Raw genomic sequence first — 6,000 nt, forward strand, 5'->3', positions numbered from 1 at the left:
TACTAATAATGGCTATCGCTTGTTGTCAAAAACAAAATACTGCAGTCAGTATATGATTGATCGATATGTGTACCACCGAAGAAAAAACATTGTTCAGCGCTGTAAAAACAAATTTAAATGTATCAGGGAAATTCAACAGTAGGAAAAATAGAAAAACTTTATTTTTGCAAATAAATCGAGGAAAAATAAAAAAAACTTTATAATGGATATACAGGGTATTTATTTTGGAAATTAACATACGCTAACTGGAAAAATGAGGCGCTTAAACTTTCAAAACCCCTTAATATAATATCAATAAACAAGATAATGGATGTTTTGTATATTTTCTTTATATTTGACATCGGAATTTTCTTTAAGGTATCCAATCGATTAATTTATTTATATTATAAGAAATCCATTTCCGGATTTCTATATAGATTAGAGTACCTACTTAGGTATTTTATATAGAATTTGCATATGAAAAAAAGGATTCTTCTTGTAGTGCGTATCCGTTTCGAATGTTGACGACCATCATGGCAATCTGTATTTTGCAAACTGCGCCTCCGAAAAGATTTCTGGTTGTTGTGTGGAAAAACGTACATAGCTTTTTCAGCCCGGAAATTCTTCGCCTTCCTCGTCATCGTTAGCTTCTACTTTTCCTTGAAGAATTAATTGCAGCAACCCATATCTTTCGCTGTTCCTCATGATGTGACCGAGGTATTTAATTTTGACTGTTTTCATTGTGGTTAACAACTCTTTTCCTCTTTGCATTCTTAATAAAACATCCTGGTTAGTAACGTGGTCGGTATAGGATAACTTTAGGATTCTACGATAAAGCCATATTTCGAAAACCTTAATTTTCTTACAGGTAGCGTCTGTGAGTCCACGACTTAACTCCGTACAGCAGTATAGGGAAGATATAACATCGTAGTAACCTAATTTTTATGGGTACAAATAGTTCTCCTGCCTTTGTACGGATAAACGATGTTTTATTCCAGTAAAAATTGCTAATAATTCTTTCATCACAGGTGTTTATTCCAATATTTGTTAATATCTACATCAGTTTGTCGTATTATATATCGCAATTAACATCTCTACATCGTTGAAATAGCACTAGTATGCTAAAGAGAGCCTCTCTCGTACCCATTGCCTTCCGAAAAGCAAACTGTGTACGGCTGATTTTTTCTTCGCATAGTGTATATATCCTTTGATGTAATATTTTTAGAAATAACTTTAAAATGTGGCTCATTAAGCTGATGGTCCAGAAATCATTGCAGGATATGGATTTTGTTTTTCTTTGGTAAAGCAATAAACATTGACTTCAGCCATTATTTTTGTATTACTCCGCCTAAATATATGTCATTGAATATTTCTGTTAGTCTTTGAATACCGTCGGTGTTAAATAGCTTTATGAGTTCAGCATATTTATGCATTATCAGGTCCAGGAGCTTTGCCATCTTTTAGTTGTGATATTGCTTTTTCCACTTCATCTAATGTGATTGGTAAGTGGTCATTACATATGTAGGACGAAGGTTGTTCGGACGGATTATCATCAAAGAGTTCTTGTATGTATTTGGCGCATATGCATAGGCTTACCATAATTATGAAACTTTTAACCGGGACAGTAAATGGTGGATAGGATAAAGTATAAAAGAAAACTATTAAGCTGCTGCCAAAAATTTTTATTAATAAAATACCTATTTTTTGTACCATTCATACTTCTCGCTTGTATATACTTTTTTTAATAAAATGTTATTTTTTTTTATTTTTTCTTAAAAATCGATACATGTCATATTAAAGTTTAATTTACAGTATAGTAATGCTTGTACGGTAGACTCCAACATACGGCTTCTATCGTCCGACCAAATATGTTTCATCATCGAGAAGACACGCTCTAGTCTAAATGAGCGGAGGTGCCTGATAAGCACAAAATATATTGCACCATTTTTACCAGGTTTGGTGTATCGATGTGTTGTTCATGAAAATGTTTAAATAGTAGAACCCATTTGTCAACATAGTCAATTTGTATCGTCGTGGAATTCCATTCATCATTCTTTGATGCTATAAAAACTTTCGTAAGTGCCAGCTCGGCAAAAAGGTTGTCAGTATTAATATTTTGTCGATCGTCCGAACCATGTATTTTGTTTATAATTTCAGCAGATCCTTCGATTTCGTCCCAAATCAATACGTGATTCAGTCCAATCCATTCGAAAATGTCGGTTCCTCCGAAACTGTCTTCCCACAATTCAATGTATGAAATGAATCGTCGGTAAAAATCGGTTACTTCTGTTTGAAATTTATCAATATCCTGGCTACTACCAAGATTTTTTAATAATAATTGTTTCGCTCTTTATGGTACAAAATTGCTGTTCATGCGTTCTTGAAGATTAGATTTCAATCTTCTTAATTCCAAAATAATGTCAGTCGCACTTGCTTCACTTTTTTCCATGAGTAGTACAGTCTTGTTAAAATTGTTTAATTGTCCATGCACAAACCAAAAATATAACTCACCCGTTTCACTTTCAAAAAAATTTCGCATTGCACGTGGACAGTTATCTTGGGACAGGAAATATGCTTTTAGTTCTTCGAATATATTTAGAATTTTTTCAATTGCCGGCAAAACAGAAAGAAATCTGGTACTTCCATGTTGGATTAGGTTTTTATACTCCACATCTACACATTCACAGAATTCCTTCAACTGAGTTACTCGAACTGTGTAGATATGAAAGTGTTTATATATTTTGACAAATAGTGCTTCAATTTCGATTGGTAAACCATCCACAGCATTTTGAAGTGCATTGTGTACAATATGTGCGTCACATCCAATTCCTACAATATCTACACCAAGTTCTTGTTAAAGTCTTCTGTAAACATTATTTTGTCCTCTTCTATGCACACCTCCAAAATTTGTATTACAATTGTCGCTACAAAATGCAGCTACTTTTTTTGTAATGTCATGACGACGTAATGTTGAAATTATATTTTGAGTCAATATTTCCAATGTCTCACCCTGAATGGACTCAAAATTCAATAGTTTTACATGTACACCTTCTAATGGTAAAAAGTATCTAACAATAATCGGTGCCAGTTTGATGTGCTTTTTATTTGAGGTGTCGTTAGTAACACTTACGAAAAACGCCTTCTGTAAGTCGGTGTGTAACTCTGACAAAGACAAAGGTGCCAACACATTTAAAATAATCGCTTCACATTTGGTTCTCGCAACCCCAAATTTTGATTTAAAAAATTTTGAAATCAATTTCGACGTACAATCAGATCTTTTGAAGCTTATTATATCATGCATTGCCGTGTTATAAGCGAATGTGGCACCTTTAGCGGCAATAATTAAATCGTTTTAAATGAGATCATCATTAAAAAAAAATTTGATAGAAGAAGTACTTGCAATCGCCGTTACACCAGTCTTGTGTTTTGCACACTTTAAGTGATCTTTAATATCTGCTCGCCCACCGTGTGCAATTAAAAATTCTGAAAAACATTGCTGGCATTTCACCCTGCCATTGTCACTACAAAGCTTTTTTATAAAAGGATAATCTTTTTCAAGTTCGCTTGTGAATTTGCAATTTCTTTTCGGCATTTTAAATCAAACACAGCAATTAAATAAAACACAAAGTGTTTTCGTATTTTACCACCGTTAAAAAAAAAACGAAATGTAATCACACTGCAAATGATTAGGGTAAACTGAGATCGGTTTTTTTTTAAATTCATCAATTCTTGATTTTTTTAATGTTTATATTCGTTAACGACTCACTGAAATAATGTGTTTAAGAAATGTGATACGGTGAATTGCTGAATTGGTCATTTTAATGATTTCAAGAATTAAGCACGTCTTCTGTTGGCACCCTATTAAAATATCTTATCAATCAGTTGTGCAGTCATCATTATTAGAATTGTTTATATAATACGAATGTGAATAATCTTATTTATTATTATATCAATAAATATGAATCCAGGAGGAAAAAATCATTCGTGTGAAATCACTTAACAAAAATTCAAAATTACGACAGTTTTCCGGGACAGACTCCTATACAAATGAATTTGCGTTTGTTTTACGTATTATAAATATATTATTTAAACTGACACAAAACCTTGATTTGAGCATAGATAGAGTAAGCATTATCTGAAAAGGGACTAATATATCGATATTTTTTTGTAGTAGACGTAAAACCCAATACTTCTGCAGGATCATCATGACATTAACACATTGTGTTCAGTTATCTCGAGTAATGGAGGAAGAATCAGATAGTTCTTTGACTCAAGATGATGATTTTTTGGCAGATACTGTTAGGCCAGAAGAAAATTCCTTACAAGATTCAAACTGAGGACCTGTTGCTGGAAATTTTCCAATTTTCGATTGTCCTTTGAACTTTGGCATTCCTCAACATTTGAAAACCGAAATGGCTGGTAAGAATAAACTGTTATTGTTTGAATTGTTTGTCTCTGAAGATGTTATAAATATGATTGTTCTCGAAACAAATAGGTATGCAGAACAAAAAATTCTTACTACAATAGTAAATTAGACAATTACGAAAGAGTCACGTTTTAATTATTGGAAAGAGACTATCTACATTGAAATGCGTACATTCATGGCGCTCCTTTTTTGGATGGGACTAGACTGAAAGCAGTCATTAGTTGATTACTGGCGCAAAATTTCATTATATAAAAGTAATATTGCTAAATACATGCCCCGAAATCGGTTTCAATTGCTCTTGCGCATGTTTCATCTACCAAACAATGACCAGTGTTCCGAAAATGAAAGACTTCATAAAATTCAATGTCTGGTCAATGAAATGAACACTAATTTTCATCGATGTATGATTCCAGGCTCAACTGTTTGCATTGATGAAACTATGATCCTACTTAGAGGCAAGTTACCTTTTCGACAGTACGTGAAAGAAAAACGTCATAGGTTTATATATTATTATAATATATTAAGGTGAAGAAAAAATTAATGGACCACCGGTTGCTGAAAGGGTAGTTATGGAAATTATTAAACCTTTATTGGATCAGGGTAGGACTCTTATTACGGACAACTGGTATACATCAGTTAACCTTGTTGAAATTTTAATAACAAAATTTACTTATCTTATTGGAACATTAAGAAAAAAATTGGTTGCCTGTAAAGTCGGTTTTACGGACGAAGATTTTACGTGACAACGTCTTTTTCTCGGTAGAATATTTATTGATATGAATATTATTAAATTGCACAATAGGAACAAGGAATTGAATGAAAATAAGAATTGCATTACCGATTTATTAGGTATTTTATATATTATTTATATTTTATATATATTTTTATATATTATTTTATATATTATTTATTTTATATTATATTATTGATCTTATTATTTTCTACAAAATTTATTTGAAAATTTTTTCGATATATCAATTAGTTGCGGAGATATCGATCATTGAAGTTATTGTTTGCTACCAGTATTTTATATATTTATTTTTTTCAGTTATAAAAAATTACTATTTCCAATTGTGTCTACCAAGTATGGTCACATGTATTTGCCTACATATTAAATAATAATAAGTACAGATAATGTTATGTGACGTTCACTTCTGATTATATATATTTTAATATTTTTAATTTTAAAGAATCAATTTGAAAATCAAAACACTTATTCAGATCGAAGGTTCAAATTTTTGCTAAATAAATTTGAAATTAATTAAAATTTGTAAATGTAAATGGTAAAGTTGAAAATTAAAACATTTACTAAAATTGGAATTTGAAATTCTTGCTAAACACAGTTAAATTCTAACTCCGCGCGTGGTGATTGGTCGGTTTAGTTCCTTTGTTTGGTCGCCCTGTTTTGACAGGTTAGAAGTTATAATTTGTTATTTTAAATGTTTGACTAGCAAAACGCGCTGTTTCTTCTCAATCGACTGAATTACGATTGATTGCAGAGTGATTTAAACTAATAATTTACTTAACACTATCAACATTTGTCAATAGTATGACATAACCTATAAACTCAGTTTCTCAACTTTTGTGTCACTCTA

The sequence above is a fragment of the Diabrotica undecimpunctata genome, chromosome 9, assembly GCF_040954645.1.
Source record: "Diabrotica undecimpunctata isolate CICGRU chromosome 9, icDiaUnde3, whole genome shotgun sequence".
NCBI lineage: Eukaryota > Metazoa > Arthropoda > Insecta > Coleoptera > Chrysomelidae > Diabrotica > Diabrotica undecimpunctata.